Source organism: Chiloscyllium punctatum, chromosome 8 (assembly GCF_047496795.1).
Source record: "Chiloscyllium punctatum isolate Juve2018m chromosome 8, sChiPun1.3, whole genome shotgun sequence".
In the NCBI taxonomy this organism is placed as follows: Eukaryota; Metazoa; Chordata; class Chondrichthyes; order Orectolobiformes; family Hemiscylliidae; genus Chiloscyllium; species Chiloscyllium punctatum.
Genome location: NC_092746.1, coordinates 77,359,040 through 77,376,074, shown reverse-complemented (window position 1 = coordinate 77,376,074; position 17,035 = coordinate 77,359,040). Strand labels below are relative to the sequence as shown.

The 17,035-nt window shown below is 41.8% G+C and overlaps 2 protein-coding genes across 9 annotated transcripts in view; one reads left to right on the top strand and one right to left on the bottom strand.

The window, feature by feature from the left end:
- Nucleotides 1-10,683, bottom strand: part of LOC140480673 (protein DBF4 homolog A-like) — a 48,455-nt gene extending 37,772 nt beyond the window's left edge. For 2 of the 5 annotated variants that reach the window (XM_072575857.1, XM_072575856.1), the window contains exon 1: nt 10,300-10,483. The gene's annotated coding sequence lies outside the window, so the exon portion shown is untranslated. Of the gene's footprint in view, nt 1-10,299; nt 10,484-10,509 lie in introns of those variants that run through there. The other 3 variants (XM_072575854.1, XM_072575852.1, XM_072575855.1) reach the window with 3 other exon arrangements.
- Nucleotides 9,909-17,035, top strand: part of LOC140480674 (mitochondrial glutathione transporter SLC25A40-like) — a 65,649-nt gene continuing 58,522 nt past the window's right edge. For 2 of the 4 annotated variants that reach the window (XM_072575861.1, XM_072575858.1), the window contains exon 1: nt 10,629-10,900. The gene's annotated coding sequence lies outside the window, so the exon portion shown is untranslated. Of the gene's footprint in view, nt 10,128-10,628; nt 10,901-16,564; nt 16,647-17,035 lie in introns of those variants that run through there. The other 2 variants (XM_072575859.1, XM_072575860.1) reach the window with 2 other exon arrangements.

Genomic DNA, 17,035 nt, shown 5'->3' with positions numbered 1-17,035 from the left:
CCAAGTTTAATTTTAAGCAAACTTGGAATTCTTGACTTTCTTCTCTTAAATTTCTCCTTCTTAAATTGCATCTGCCAATTTCCACAAGTTATCTACATCCTCCTGAAGTAGCTTAGAGTTCACATGCTGTTAGCCAAACATCCCACTTGAGTGGTCAGAAAATTTCACTATTATGCTCCCCATAGCTATGTCTAAATCATTTACACCAAAAAACAAGTGAGATAAACAATTGACAGACCTCCCCAAATCTAAGCAGGTTAATAATACAAGGTTTCTAGCAATCTGCAACATATATCCTCTGCACATGGCTACCTAACTAAAAGGTGTTTACACATATCTTATTACAAATAATGCTATGATTCCAAAAAATATTTTTAAACTAGCTTCAATCTGAATATATGGAACACATTCTGAAGTTACTTTGTAAACAATAAAGTGAATAATTAAATTTTATTAATAACATTCTAACAACTTTCTAGATTCAAAGAACCATGGTAGGATGAAGACAAGATCTATTTAACAAAAATGCTGAATGCCACATGACATTAGCAGCAATGCCAGTTATCAGTAAAACACAGCAAACTTTGGACATCAGAACCTTGACTTTCTTCAAGATTTGCTGGTAAACAGAAAAGCATGAGAAAAGAGTTATCTTCTCTTCCTAAAGTCTGTCTACCATGCAGAAGACACAGTCAGGATTGTGATGGAATCTTTCACTTGTCTCGATGAATGCAACTCCAACAACACTTGGGAAGCTTGACACCACGCAGGATAAAGCAGCCCACTTAATTGGCACCACATTTACAAACGTTCACTCCCTCTAGCACCGATTGCTCTGTAGCAGCAGTGTGCACCAACTACACGGTGCATTGCAGAAATTCATAAAGGCTCCTTAGAACATTCCAAAACCACAACTTCTACCATTAGGAAGGACTACGGCAACAGACACATGGGAACAGTATCATCTACAAGGTCCCCTCCAAACCACTCAACATCCTGACTTGGAAATATATCACTGTTCATTCAATGGCACTGCATCAAAATCCGAGATTCACCCTTCCTTATGGCATTGCAGTTCTCCTGACAGCAAATAGACTGTAGCACCTCATGAAGGCAGCTCACTACCATCTTCTCAAGATCATTGAGGATAAAGAATCAATGCTGACCCAGACAGAAATGCCCACATCCCACAAATAAAAAAATCCTGAAATTGAATAACATAACTGTTTGGAGACAGATGTTCGCAGGTAAAGGGACGGCTGGAAAATGGGAAGCCTTCAGAAATGAGATAACAAGAATCCAGAGAAAGTATATTCCTGTCAGGCTGAAAGGAAAGGCTGGTAGGTATAGGGAATGCTGGATGACTAAAGAAATTGAGGGTTTTATTAAGAAAAAGAAGGAAGCGTATGTTAGGTATAGACAGGATAGATCGAAGAGGGAAATCAGGAGGGCAAAACAGGGATGTGAGATAGCTTTGGCAAATAGAATTAAGGAGAATTCAAAGGATTTTTACAAATATATTAAGGACAAAAGGGTAATTAGGGAGAGAATAGGCCCCCTCAAAGATCAGCAAGGCGGCGTTTGTGCAGAGCCACAGAAAATGGGGGAGATACGAAATGAATATTTTGCATCAGTATTTACTGTGGAAAAGGATGTGGAAGATATAGACTGTAGGGAAATAGATGGTGACATCTTGCAAAATGTCCAGATTACAGAGAAGGAAGTGCTGGATGTCTTGAAATGATTAAAAGTGAATAAATCCCCAGGACCTGATCAGGTGTCCCTGAGAACTCTGTGGGAAGCTACAGAAGTGATTGCTGGGCCTCTTGCTGAGATATTTGTATCTTCGATAGTCACAGGTGAGGTGCCGGAAGACTGAAGGTTGGCAAACGTGGTGTCACTGTTTAAGAAGGGCGGTAAAGACAAGCCAGGGAACTATAGACCAGTGAGCCTGACCTCGGTGGTGGGCAAGTTGTTGGAGGGAATCCTGAGGGACAAGATGTACATGTATTTGGAAAGGCAAGGACTGATTTGGGATAATCAACATAGCTTTGCGCATGGGAAATCATGTCTCACAAACATGAGTTTTTTGAAGAAGTAAAAAAAGATTGATGAGGACAGAGCAGTCGATGTGGTCTATATGGACTTCAGTAAGGCGTTCAACAAGGTTCCCCATGGGAGACTGATTAGCAAGGTTAGATCTCATGGAACACAGAGAGAACTAACCATTTGGATACAGAACTGGCTCAAAGATAGAAGGTGGTGGTGGAGGGTTGTTTTTCAGACTGGAGGCCTGTGACCAGTGGAGTGCCACAAGGATTGGTGCTGGGCCCTCTACTTTTTGTCATTTACGTAAATGATTTGGATGCAAGCATAAGAGGTACAATTAGTAAGTTTGTAGATGACACCAAAATTGGAGGTGTAGTGGACAGCGAAGAGGGTTACCTCAGATTACAACAGGATCTGGACCAGATGGGCCAATGGGCTGAGAAGTGGCAGATGGAGTTTAATTCAGATAAATGTGAGGTGCTGCATTTTGGGAAAGCAAATCTTAGCAGGACTTCTACACTTAATGGTAAGGTCTTAGGGAATGTTGCTGAACAAAGAGACCTTGGAGTGCAGGCTCATAGCTCCTTGAAAGTGGAGTCGCAGGTAAATAGGATAGTGAAGAAGGCATTTGGTATGCTTTCCTTTATTGGTCAGAGTATTGAGTACAGGAGTTGGGACGTCATGTTACGGCTGTACAGGACATTGGTTAGGCCACTGTTGGAATATTGCGTGCAATTCTGATCTCCTTCAAGATGTTGTGAAACTTGAAAGGGTTCAGAAAAGATTTACAAGGATGTTGCCAGGGTTGGAGGATCTGAGCTACAGGAGAGGCTGAACAGGCTGGGGTTGTTTTACCTAGAGCGTCGGAGGCTGAGGGGTGACCTCCTAGAGGTTTCCAAAATTTTGAGGGGCATAGATAGGATAAATAGGCAAAGTCTTTTCCTTGGGGTTGGGGAGTCCAGAACTAGAGGGCATAGGTTTAGGGTGAGAGGGGAAAGATATAAAAGAGATCTACGGGGCAACTTTTTCACGCAGAGGGTAGTATGTGTATGGAATGAACTGCCAGAGGATGTGGTGGAGGCTGGTACAATTGTAACATTTAAGAGACATTTGGATTGTATACGAGTAGGAAGGGTTTGGAGGAATATGGGCCGGATGCTGGCAGGTGGGAATAAATTGGGTTGGAATATCTGGTCGGCATAGATAGGTTGGACCGAAGGGTCTGTTTCCATGCTGTACATCTCTTCGATTCTATGACTAGATTCTTAACTTTGGACTAACTATCTGGATAACATGGTTAACACATCGTAAGTTGAGAATACAAATTCAGTTTCTAAAATAAAAGCTCTTAATTGGGTTTAAAAATAAGCATTCATGAAGCTATTGGTTATGAAACTCAGCTAACTCTCAAAGGATCTTTTAGGAAAAAGCAACAGTCTGACCAAAATGACAACTGTTCATTGTTGCGGCCTGGCAACATGTCAGGAAAAGGGTCAGCGCTGTCTTCCCTGGGCATCTCAGGTTGGGCAATAAAATTCAATGATGCCTACAATAACCACAACCCAAGCATTCATTTTTGAAATGCTGCATGCGATATCTAGACAATGTGTACATGGGATCAAAATACAAGTTAATAATCAACTCATGGCCAATTATGGTTGGGTGAATTTCTTCACACCCCATGTTTATTTTTCAGGACAGTAAGCCAACTGCTAAAAAGGATTTGCTGTATTTAACAGTATAAAAGGTGAATTCCATCATATCGCAGAGTTTTTGTTTTCTAGATCATTCTAATTACTAAATTGATGAAGGAGAGAAGTATATTAAAAATCCAGTTACTCAGTTGAGGGTCCCTAGAAACGAGACAAAACTAATTAACAAGACAAATAATTATCCATACAGATCAGTATAACAATGGTTGGTGAGTTGAAAGGATCAGGAATAAATCTAGAATATTGGGGATAAAATCTAATGGGATACCTGGATGATCCTGTTGAAGATTGCACAAGATAGGAGTTCACAGTACTGGGGTGATCTATTAGCAGATATCAAGGATTGGTTCATACACAAAAGACAGAGATTTGGGATTACTATACTGGGCTTTTTTTTCAGGTTGGGAAGATGTAACTAGTGAAATGCCACAAGGATCAGTCCTTGGGCTTTAATTATTTCATGTCTATATCAATGACTTGGAGAGGGTCGCAGGAGGAGGGGAGCACATATAATTTACCCAAACTTTCTGACAGATTTGGGAGCAGCACGGTGGCTCAGTGCTTAGCATTGTTGCCTCACAGCACCAGGATCCAAAGTTCGATTCCAGCCTCGGGCAACTGCCTGTGTGGAGTTTGCACATTCTCCCCGTGTCTGTGTGAGTTCCCTCTGGGTGCTCCAGTTTCCTCCCACAGTCCAAAGGTGTGCAGGTCAGGTGAATTTGCTATGCTAAATTGCCCAGTGTTAGGTGTATTAGTCAGAAGGAAATGCGTTTGGGTTGGTTACTCTTTGGAGGGTCGGTGTGGACTTGTTGGGCTGAAGGGCCTGTTTCCACACTGTAGGGAATCTATTTATCCATCTATATATCTAATACAAAATAGGCAGAAAGGCTGGTTTTAATAAGAACAAAGATTCTACAAGGGTTATAGATAAGTTGAGTGAATGGGCTAAAACTTGGCAGAAGGAGTTTAACACAAGAGTGAGGTCCCGTGCTTTGGTCAGGACAATAAAATGGTAGATGATTACTTAATGGAGAGAGATGCCAGAAAAGTGCAGCTCAAAGGGGTCCCGGTGTTTTTTTGCCTGAAACACAAGTTATATGCAGATGCAACTGAGTAATTAAAGCCCAAATGGAATTTTGAGCTTTACTTCTAGGGCTTGGAGTTTAAAATAGTGAAGTCTTGTCACAACTGTGCAGGGTATTGGTGAAGTTGCATCTGGAGTACTATGGAAAGTGATGGTCCCCATTTTCAAGAAAAGATATCCTGACATGAAGGCAGTTCAAAAGCGGTTCACTGAAATATCAGGGAGTTGAGGATGATAAGGCACTTACATGAAAGAGCACAGGAGTCTGGGGAAGATTAGCCATTATCTTGTTGAATGGTAGGGCAGGCTTGAGGGGCTAAACATCCTCCTCTTGTCCCCATTTCATATGTTATTATGAGAATATGTATTGTATGTTGCAGGAGGCAACCATTTGAACCATGCTCTCTGCATCATCACACTACCATTTCATTCATGGAACATTGTACCTTAGTGTTATTGAAATACCATTTTCCTTGCAGCCCTGCGTATTGTTTCCACTTAAATTATGCAAGCCCTTGAAGGCCTCAAGTGAATGTGCCACCAGGCAGTCCAGTCCAAACTCCTCGCTGTAACAAAGAGTTTATTTTCTCACTGTATTCAGTTATTTTTCGGTTATTAAAGTTGTGCCCTCCCTTGCTCAATTCTTTTGAGTGGGAACAATCATATATAGTCTGTCCAGACCCTTCATGGTCTTGAAACTTATCAAATCGCCTTTTACCCTTCTCAAGGGAAACAGTTCCAACATCAATAAGGAAAGGCTGAGAGACTTGGGTCTTTTCTCATTGGAAAGGCGGCGGCTAAGGGGGGATTTGATAGAGACATACAACATGATCAAAGGATTAGATAGGGTAGACAGAGAAAGACTTTTTCCTAGGATGATGATGTCAGCTTGTACGAGAGGGCGTAACTACAAATTGAGGGGTGATAGATTTAAGACAGATGTCAGAGGCAGGTTCTTTACGCAGAGAGTGGTAAGGACGTGGAATGCCTGGACTACCTGCTAAGGTAGTCAACTCAGCCACATTAGGGAGATTTAAACACTCCTTAGATAAGCACATGGATGATTTTGGGCTAGTGTAGGCGGACGAGCTGAGAATAGTCCACAGTCGGTGCAACATCAAGGGCAGAAGGGCTTGTTCTGCACTGTATTATTCTATGTTCTATCAATAAATGCCCTTTATATATCTGAATAAACTTTTAAAGTCTTTCTTTATATTACTTGCTAGCTTACCTTCTTATTTAAATCTTCTCCCTCATTTGTTTTGTTTGTCTTTGTAAGCTTCCCAATCCTCTGGTTTCCCACTGCTCTTTGCCACATTATATGCTATCTCTTTTGCATTTATGCTATCCCTGACTTCCCAAGTCAGCCACAGTTCCCTCATCTACCTTGAAACATGTTTCTTTTTCCTCGGCATGTATCTCTGCTCTGTCTCCTGAATTACTTCCAAAAGCCCCTGCCATTGCTTTTCTACTGTCTTTCTTGCTCGGCTCCTCTCCCATTCAACTCTACCCAACTCCTCCCTCGTACCACTGTAGTTGCCTTTATTCAGCAGTAATACCACTACCCTTGATTTTATGTTCTCTCTCTCAAATTGCAGTAAATTCAATCATATTATGCTCACTGCCGCTGAAGGGTTCCTTCACCTTAAGCTCCCTTATCAAGTCTGCCTCATTACACAACACTAAATCCAGTATTGCCTGTTCCCTAGTGGGTTCCACCACAAGCTACTCCAAAAAGCCAGCTCGTAGACATTCCACAAATTCCTTTTCTTTTAATCCACTACCAAGCTGATTTTCCCAGTCTAGCTGCATATTGAAAACACCCACAATCACTGTAACTTTGGCTTTCCTAAACATATTTTCTATCTCCTGGTGTATCTTGCACCCCAGCCCCCAAATACTGTTTGGAGGTCTCTATGTAACTCCAACTATGATTTTTTTTACCTTTTGCGATTCCTCAGTTCTACACCATCTGACCCCCTACTTTGTTTCTTACTATTGATTTAATTTTATTTCTTACGAATAAGGCAACCTCACCTGCCTATTTTTTCGATCCTTGAATATTCAGCTGCCAATCCAGATCCCCTTGCAGTCACGACTCCGTGATGCCCACATCATACCTGCCAATTTTAATCTGTGCCACAAGCTCATTTACCTTATCCATTAAACTGCGTGCATTCAGATACAACACCATAAGTCCTTAATTAACCATCCCTCTTCTCATTGTCATTTGTTTGCCCAGTGTGCTCGAAGTTTGATTGCTAAGCCTTTCAATACACTCTGTTCAATTTGTGTCTGTGCTGGAGATTTTGAGAATCTCTCCTGATTTCTGCACTCTTACCTCCTCCATTAATTCGGGTTTTCTAGTTTCCCCTATAACTAAGCCCTCCCTCCACGAATTAGTTTCAAGCCTTGTCTACAGCTCGAGTTATGCCATTTGCTCGGACTCTGGTCCCAGCATGGTCCATTTGAAGACTGCCCCAACGGAACAGGTCCCTTCTTCCCCAGTACTAGTGCTAATGTCCTATGAATCAAAACCCACTTCTCCCACACCAATCTCTGATCCACGCATTTGTGATGCTGAATGAGGAATTGGCCGGACACCAAAATAAACACGGTTAGTCATAGAGATATACAGCACAGAAACAGACCCTTCAGTCAAACCTGTCCATGCCGACCAGATATCCCAACCCAATCTAGTCCCACCTGCCAGCTCCTGGCCCAATAGCCCTCCAAACCCTTCCTATTCATATACCCATATAAATGCCTTTTAAATGTTGCAATTGTACCAGCCTCAACCACTTCCTCTGGCAGCTCATTCCATACATGTACCACCCTCTGTGTGAAAAAGTTGCTCCTCAGGTCTCTTTTATATCTTTCCCCTCTCACCCGAAACCTATGCCCTCTAGTTCAGGACTCCCCCAACCCAGGGAAAAGACTTTGTCCATCCTATCCATGCCCCTCATAATTTTGTAAACCTCTATAAGGTCACTCCTCAGCCTCCAACACGCCAGGGAAAACAGCCCCAGCCCGTTCAGCCTCTCCCTACAGCTAAAATCCTCCAACCCTGGCAACATGCTTGTAAATCTTTTCTGAACCCTTTCAAGTTTTACATCCTTCCGTGCAATATTCCAATAGTGGTCTAACCAACTTCCTGTACTCAATACTCTGACTAATAAAGGAAAGCATATCAAATGCCTTCTTCTCTATCCTGTCTACCTACTAAGATTTGCTTTCCCAAAATGAAGCACCTCACATTTATCTGAAATAAACTCCACCTGCTACTTCTCAGCACATTGGCCCATCTGGTCCAGATCTTGTTGTAATCTGAGGTAACCCTCTTTGCTGTCCACTACACCTCCAATTTTGGTGTCATCTGCAAACTTACTAACTGTATCTCTTCTGTTTGCATCCAAATCATTTATATAAATGACAAAAAGTAGTGAACCCAGCACCGATCCTTATGGCACTCCACTGGTCACAGGCCTCCAGTCTGATAAACAACCATCCTCTGTCTTCTACCTTTGAGCCAGTTCTGTATCCAAACGGCTAGTTCTCCCTGTATTCCAGAGCCTAGATTAAAATGATGCTGGAAAAGCACAGCAGTTCAGGCAGCATCCGAGGAGCAGTAAAATCAATGTTTTGGGCAAAAGCCCTTCATCTATTCCTGATGAAGGGCTTTTGCCCGAAACGTTGATTTTACTGCTCCTCGGATGCTGCCTGAACTGCTGTGCTTTTCCAGCACCATTCTAATCTAGACTCTGGTTTCCAGCATCTGCAGTCATTGTTTTTACCTCCCTGTATTCCATGAGATTTAACCTTGCTAACCAGTGTCCCATGGGGAACCTTGTCGAACACCTTATTAAAGTCAATATAGATCACATCTACCGCTCTGCCCTCATCAATCCTCTTTGTTTCTTCTTCAAAAACTCAATTAAGTTTGTGAGACATAGTTTCCCACGCATAAAGCCATGCTGACTATCCCTAATCAGTCATTGCCTTCCCAAATATATGTACATCCTGTCCCTCAGGATTCCCTCCAACAACTTGCCCACCATCGAGGTCAGGCTCACTGGTCTATCGTTCCTTTGCTTGTCCTTACCACCCTTCTTGAACAGTGGCACCACGTTAGACAACCTCCAGTCTTCCAGCACCTCACTTGCGACTATCTATGAAACAAATATCTTGGCAAGAGGTCCAGCAATTACTTCCCAAGCTTCCCAAAGAGTTCTAGGGTACACCTGATCGGGTCCTGAGGATTTATCCACCTTTAGGCATTTCGAGACATCCAGCACTTCTTTCTCTGTAATATTGACATTTTTCAAGATATCATCATCTATTTCCCGACATTCTATATCTTCCATGCCCTTTTCCACAGTAAATACTGATGCAAAATGCTCGCTTAGTATTTCCCACATTTCCAGCAACTCCACACAAAAGCCGCCTTGCTGATCTTTGAGGGGTCCTATTCTCTCCAGTTACCCTTTTGTCCTTAATGTATTTGTAAAAACTCTTTGGATTCTCCTTAATTCTATTTGCTAAAGCTATCTCATGTCCCCTTTTTGCCCTCCTGATTTCCCTTTTAAGTCTACTCCTACTGCCTTTATATTCTTCTAAGCATTCATTCGATCTGTCCTGTCTATACCTGACATCAGCTTTCTTCTTTTTCTTAACCAAACCCTCAATTTCTTTAGTCATCCAGCTTTCCCTTTACTTACCAGCCTTTCCTTTCAGCCTGACAAGAATACACTTTCTCTGGATGCTCGTTATCTCATTTCTGAAAGCTTCCCATTTTCCAGCCGTCCCTTTACCTACGAACATCTGTCCCCAATCAGTATTTGCCTAATACTGTCAAAATTGGCCTTTCTCCAATTTAGAACTTCAACTTTTGGATCTGGTCTATCCTTTTCCATCACTATTTTAAAACGAATAGAATTATGGTCGCTGGCCCCAAAGTGCTCCCCCACTGACACCTCAGTCACTTGCCCTGCCTTTTTACCCCAAGAGTAGGTCAAGGTTACTCTTCTTCGAAACGATCGCGCAAGACCACTTGACAGAGCAGGACGGAGTCTGGGTTAGAAACTTCCAAATGTTCCTACGAAGGGAAAACGTGGACATATATTTGTGAAGGGCTAAACGTATGAGTTAAGGGGACAAGCGGCGGGGGTGGGGGTGAGACTGGCGAAAGAACACTTTTAAAGAGCCAACACAGGGGACGATGGACGAGTGGCCTCTTTCTCCAAGAATCCCCGCGCCAAAAACAAAAAGTTGAAGCAGCACAGGTAAACACCGCAGGAGGGAAGAACCAAGGTTATCTTTCCGCCAAAGTCCTCCTTTAAACGTTGGATAATGTGGAAACGGGAGAAAACCGCTCTCGAATAAACGAGCTGCCGCCATCTCCTTTAACGGCCTTCTCGCGGTTTCAATCAGCCCCCAGGCCTGGAGCACACTCACCCAAAGTACTTCCTTCCTCCGGTTCCCTCTCTTTCTTTCCTTCTTTGTCAGTCAATCAATCACTCACTGACTCTCTCTCTCTCTCTTTCTCCACTGCTCTATTTTCACTTTCTCCAAGGTCTTTTTTTTTCCTTTTTCCCGCCGCTCGCGCAATGGCAGCGATCTAAGTAAAGCCATCCCCGTTACCGGTCCCGCACTTTCCACACTCACCACGTGTGCCAGGTTCCGACGAAAGCGTCGAGTAAATCCAGGGCTTCGCTCGCGGAGTGAAAATCCGGATGAAGATTGGGGGTCGTCCGCCGAACAGGAAGCGGGGTTGCCCGAGGTGAATCAAATGACGAATGTGCCGGCGGGAGTATTCTCGGTGCCGGGTTCGCCTTGTGACCGCCAGTGGCCGCTCGGCACGTCCCGGGTTCAGGCTTGTGGCGATGAAGCGGGACGAAGGCCCCCGGCTGTGACACTGACAGTTTCCGAGCCACGTGTGTGAACGACCTAAAGGGGCGGGGGGAGGACAGGTGTGGGGATGGTTATTCCAGCTCAGGCCCCGCAGTTTCTCCTGGAAATAACCCCATCCCCACAGTCTGGTGATCACCTTGAGTCGGTAAGTAACCCCTCACGCCGTCGGTCTGTTAGCCAGACAAAGTTGAGGCTTTGCGTTTGGCTCCCGTTGTATTTCGTTTGAACTGTCCTGCCAGACTGGTCTGTTCTCATTTCGTTGAGGTGAAAAAGTCAGTACGGTGAAATCGTTTTCCAACCTTCGTCTTCCCTGCCGCACCGAATCACACAATTTACTTCAGCTAACTTGATGTAGCTACTTGTTTTTGGTGATTTCACCGTTACCGTAATTGAAAGAAATATTGTGCTTAGAGTAATGTTCACTTCGGCTCGCCTGTCAAATGTAATTTACCAGAATGATATTTCAGTTTATGTATTTTTCATTAAACTAATTGCTAGTTTTTATTTTTTCAGTTACAAAGCTGTAATACAAAATAGTTTTATATTGCAATATGTCAGTGTTTGCTTATACCGCAATTTTGGTTTGAAATTGATTACATTTATCATACGGCCAAATATTGCAGTAACGTTTACTGTCTCAAATTGGATATTTTTGCTTCCTAAGTTTGGGAACCTTTTCATTTTATAAATTATTTAGATCTGTAATTACATAAATGATTGTGAAACTAATTCTGGTTTAATAAATTGAAGCTGGGACAATTTTACAGTACAATTTTGGGTGTGTGATTTTATGAAAATGTTCTGATAACAAAATATGCTAGCTTTTATGCCGCCCCAACATGTGCAGAAGATAAAGTGAGTTGCAGCAGCTACTTTGTTTTTACATTATATTCAATGATTACAGTTTAATTTTGTATTGTTGTGACAAGTGTTTCAACTATGCATTAGTTACTGTTTCTGTCTTTGTTCCTGCAGCATTGTTTGAGTGCTGTTATGTTGTAGAGAAAGCTTTCCATTCACAAAGTGTTTGTCATACCTTTCAGAAACATCTCAATAGTTTACATGGCAGTAATTGTAGTAAACCTTGACATACTTGAATCCCACAGCAATCAACTGATCATAAGTTAATTGGTTACATATATGGCCTGATTAGATTTCTTTCCCAATTTGCTTTTCAATGTGATAGTTGCACTGTTGTGTAATGTTACATCAGTATAAAATTGTACAGACTAGTAAGAGGCGAGTGAAGTGATCAAAGAATTTGAAGGTCAATGTCGGCATTTAGCCTTGAGGTATACTTGGCATACAATTATGCTGGACTTGTTAATTTGATTCCAAAAAAGAAACAGTTTAGACTTGATTTAGTTTTCATTCATGAGTTAAAGGAACAGCACTTTATGGACAGCACGGTGGCTCATTGGTTAGCACTGCTGCCTCACAGCGCTAGGGACCTGGGTTCAATTCCCACTTTGGGTGACTGTGTGGAGTTTGCACATTCTCCCTGTGTCTGCATGGGTTTCCTCCAGATGTGGTGCTCTGGTTTCCTTCCACAATCCAAAGATGTGCTGTTTAGGTGACTTGGCTGAGCTAAATTGTCCATAGTGTTTAGGGATGTGTACATTAGATGCATTAGTTAGGGGTAAGTATGGAGTAGGGGAATGGGTCTGGGTGGGTTGCTCTTCAGAGGATCGGTGGAGACTTGTTGGGCTGACGGGCCTGTTTCCACAGTGCAGGGATTCTATGATGATATGTTTTTTCATTTGGTTCTTTTAAAGATTTTGGACTTTAAAGTTAAAATAGTTTTAGCTCTTAGACATCACTGCTTACTTTTTTCCAGAGTTTTCTTATATTCAAAGCATATTGGCTTATGCTTTGTTAAAGTGCACCTACTCTTGTTTTACATAAACATTTAATCCCCCAAATCGTTTACAGCTTTCAGCTCTTGTGTTTTGCAGATTTTCTGTGTCTCTAACTTAGTGTCATCTCCATTCTCTCTTGCTCTCACATAATATATTTTATGTAGCTGTAGCCCCAGCGTCATTCCTGGGAATAGGATCATTACAGAGAGCTTCCATATCTGAGTTGTGTGAATTTAGATATTGGGTATCAAAGCATTGATCATCTTATTCAACTTAAATAGTCTTAAAGAACAGATGTAAGCCAGTACTTTCAACATAGAGATGTACCACAAGGAAACAGACCCGTCCATGCCAACCAGGTATCCTAAGTTAATCCATTTGCCAGCACTTGGCCCATATCCCTCTAAACCCTTCCTATTCATGTACCCATCCATGTACCCATGCCTTTTAAACATTATAATTGTACCAGCCTCCATCACTTCCTCTGGCAGTTCATTCCATAAACACACCACCCAGGACCTTACCATATAAATCCTGCTCTGATTTTCTTACTAAAATGCAACACCTCACATTTATCTAAATTAAACATCAAGTGCCACTCCTCAGCTTATCTGATGAAGGTCCTGTTGTACTCTAGATAACCTTAGGTGCAGGTTCATTGATCTTTGAAAGTAGAGTCCCAGGTAGTTAGGGTATTGATGACAGTGCTGAAAATGTGTTGCTGGAAAAGCGCAGCAGGTCAGGCAGCATCCAAGGAACGGGAGAATCAACATTTCGGATATCAGCCCTTTGTTTGGTATGCGTGTCTTTATTGGCCAGTGCCTTGAGTATAGGAGTTGGGATGAAATGTTATGTGTATACGGACATTTGATTCGGCCACTTTTGGAATACTGTGTTCAATTCTGATCTCCCTGCTATAGGAAAGATGTTGTGAAACCTGAAAGGGCTGAGAAAAGATGTAAAAGAATATTGCTGGAGTTGGAGGGTTTGAGCTATACAAGGAGGCTGAATAGGCTGGGCTACTTTCTCTGGAGGGTTGGAGGCTGAGGGGTAACTTTATAGAGTATTATAACATTATGGAGGCATGGATAGGGTGAATAGCCAAGGTCTTTTACTCAGGGTAGGAGAGTTCAAAACAAGAGGGCATTGGTTTAAGGCAAGAGGGGAAAGATTTAAAAGGGACATACAGGGCAACCTTTTCATGCAGAGGGATGTAGGTGTATGGAATGAGCTGCCAGAGGAAGTGATGGAGGGTGGTACAATTACAATATTTTAAAGGCATCTGGATTAATACATGAATAGAAAAAATTTAGAGAGATACAGGCCAAATGCTGACATGTGACTAGATTAATTTAGGATATCTGGTTGGTATGGAAGAGTTGGAACGAAGGGTCCATTTCTGTGCTGTACAACTCTCACCATACTGCATTGGAGAAGCCTCACACTACAGGCCTGAATATAGTAATCACTATCAGAGCAAACACTTTGCTACAGAGAAACAACAAAAGTGTAAGTTGGGAGACAGCAAACCCTGGCTTGAAAGCCCATCTTGTTCAGGGCAATCCATGTCCACTCTGTCTAAAAGTTGCCTATTGACTCAGCTGAGCATGCTTAAACTGAGAAAAATTAATAAGCAAACCATAATCTAATTTAAATAGTTAACTTTGTGAACATAAAATCTTTTTCAAATTTATTGGTTTTGCTGATAGAACACTACCATGAATTTTGTGCAGCTTACTACAACAGCACAACATCATTCGCGAAAGACTTTCAGAGTTGTGCCCATGTCACAGCACAGATATTTTCATATCACTAAGGTCACCTTGATTGTTGTATAGTCTGCCAAAGAAGGCCTGCTTTTTAGCAGGAGTAAGTAAGTCATTTATCTTTCCAAACCATTCTGTGTTATCTGTAAGGAAACTTTCATGTTTGTGAACAGCTAGAGTTTCAATATAAATAAAGTTGTTTGGATTTTTTTGACTAAAATAGACTGGTTTTCATCAATGATTTTTACATTTATTACTTTAATGATCTCAATATAAGAAGGTTGACACTGACACTAAGCAAAAGCATTGCTTTGTTTGAAATCTGTTACAAGATTATGCTAGTTCAAAAGTTGAATCTATTCCAGCCAGCAAACATTTCTGATTAGTCTGTGAGGGTTATGAAGTAACCTTTTTTAAAAATTCCTCCAGGGGACATGGGCTTTGCTGGCTGAACATGCATTTATTACGGATCCCCACATCTGCTTAAAGGTGGTGGTGAGTTGTGCTTGTAAACTGATGAAGTCCATTTGAAACATACAACTGTGCTGCTAGAGAGGGAGTTCCCAGGATTTTGACCCAGTAGCACTGAAGGAAGGCAATATATTTACAAGCCAGGATAGCGAACTGCTTGGAGAGGAATCTGCAGGTGATGGCGTTCCCATTTGCTATCCTCGTCCTTCTGTTTGGTAGTGGTCTTGAGTTTGAAAGGTGCTGAAGAGCAATGGTGAACTTGTGCAGGGCATCCTGTAGATGATACAAACTGCTGCTACCGAGCATCTGTGACGAGGGAATGAAAATTTTTGGAAATGATGCCAATCAAGCAGGATTTGTCTTGTGTTATTGGAGCGACACTCATCCAAGCAATTGGATGATCTGTGCCTTATCGATTGTGGATAGACTATAAGGAGTCAATTGGTAACTTATTTTCTGCAGAATTTCTAGCCTCTGATCTGCTCTGGTAACCTCAGTGTTTATGTGCCTTGATGTGACAAGGCTGGAGAAGTTAGATCTGACTTGTTCATTGTGGAATCACTTAGCTTTACCAATTCATTCGCTGCTCTTGCTGTTTGGCACACAAATTGTCCTATGTTGTAGCTTCACTGAAAGTGAAGGTGTGCCTGGTGCTGTTCCTGGCTTGCCCTCCTGCACGCTTCATTGAACCAGGGTTCATCTCTGACTTCATTGGAAGGATGTAGTGGTGGATGTGCCGGGCCGAATGGTTGTAAATTCTGTTTGAGTCCCATTCTGCTGCTGTTGAAGGTCCAGAGGACCGAATGAATGTCCAGTCTTGAGTTTCTAGCTCTGTTTGAAAACTATCCCATTTAGCACGGTGGTATTTCTACACAATACAGTGTCTTCACGAGAACCATATCAGTTACCCTAACTGATACTATCAAAGACAGATACGAGTGTGGCAGACACTTTGGTGAGGATGAGCTATCTGAGGCATGATTTGTCAAGATATTACTTTGTGATTATGACTATGTCGGGCAAATGTTGACTAGCAAATGAAACAGGATGTACATTACTGCCATTGATGCCAGTGCTGGAGGACGTGATATAGCTCCAATGTTAGGCATTGTGGTGATTAACAGGGCTGCTTTATTCTGGATGTTGTTTGTAGGGGATTCCGCAATGGTAATGTCTCTGGTAAATGGTTAAATTCTCTCTTAGTGGAGATGATCATTGCTTGACATATTGTGAAGCCTGAATGTTATTTGCAACTTGTAAGCTCAAACCTAAATCTTGACCAAGTTTTGCGACATATGGGCAAATATGGCTTCAGTATCTGAGAAGTGGCAAATGATTGCAAAAATCCTTATTTCTGACTTTATGGTAGAGAGAATATCATTAATAAAGTAGCTTAAATGATTGTACCCATAACATTTATTCTGAGGATCTGCTGCAACAATTTCCTGGGATATTATTGATCTGTAACAACTGCAATCACTTTCCTTGGTGCTAGTTATAACTGCAACAAATGACAAGTTGCCCCTGACACAAGGACTGCAGTTTTACATTGATTCCTGATGCCATGCTTGTCAAATGCTGCTTTTCATTTCACTCTTTTTCCAAGACTATAATGAGTGCATGAGCCCAGTGGCTGTTGTGGAATCTAAACTGTGCATCAGCTAGTAGGTTTTTGTGAAATAAGTTGATGGTTTTGTTGATGACCTCTTCTAGATATTTTGAATCGACCTGTTCATACAAGTTATGGCATTTCACTGGAACAGGTGGGACTTGAACCCAACTTTCTGACTCAAAGGTAGGGTCCCTACTACTGTGCCTCAAAAGCCTTAATGACCTCTTCTATTACTTTGTCATCATTTACTTTTGATATCAGCAATGTAATTGGCCAGATATCCATATTCTTTTGGAGTGACCAACATTAGAGAAAGAGCGTTTTGAAATTAATATGTATATTTGACTCAGAAGTGAGCTTCCACCCACGTGTTTGCTTATTTTCGCCTTTGTAAAATCGCCTGATTCTGCCTCTGTCTCACATCATTTGCTGCTAAAGCACTTGTTTATACTTTAATTTCTACAATCTTAAATACTCAAATGTATATCTAGCCAACCTTCTGTCTTTTATCCTTCCATAAACTTAAATTCATCAAAACTCTGTTGTGTCCTTTGAGTATCAGTTCCTGTTCA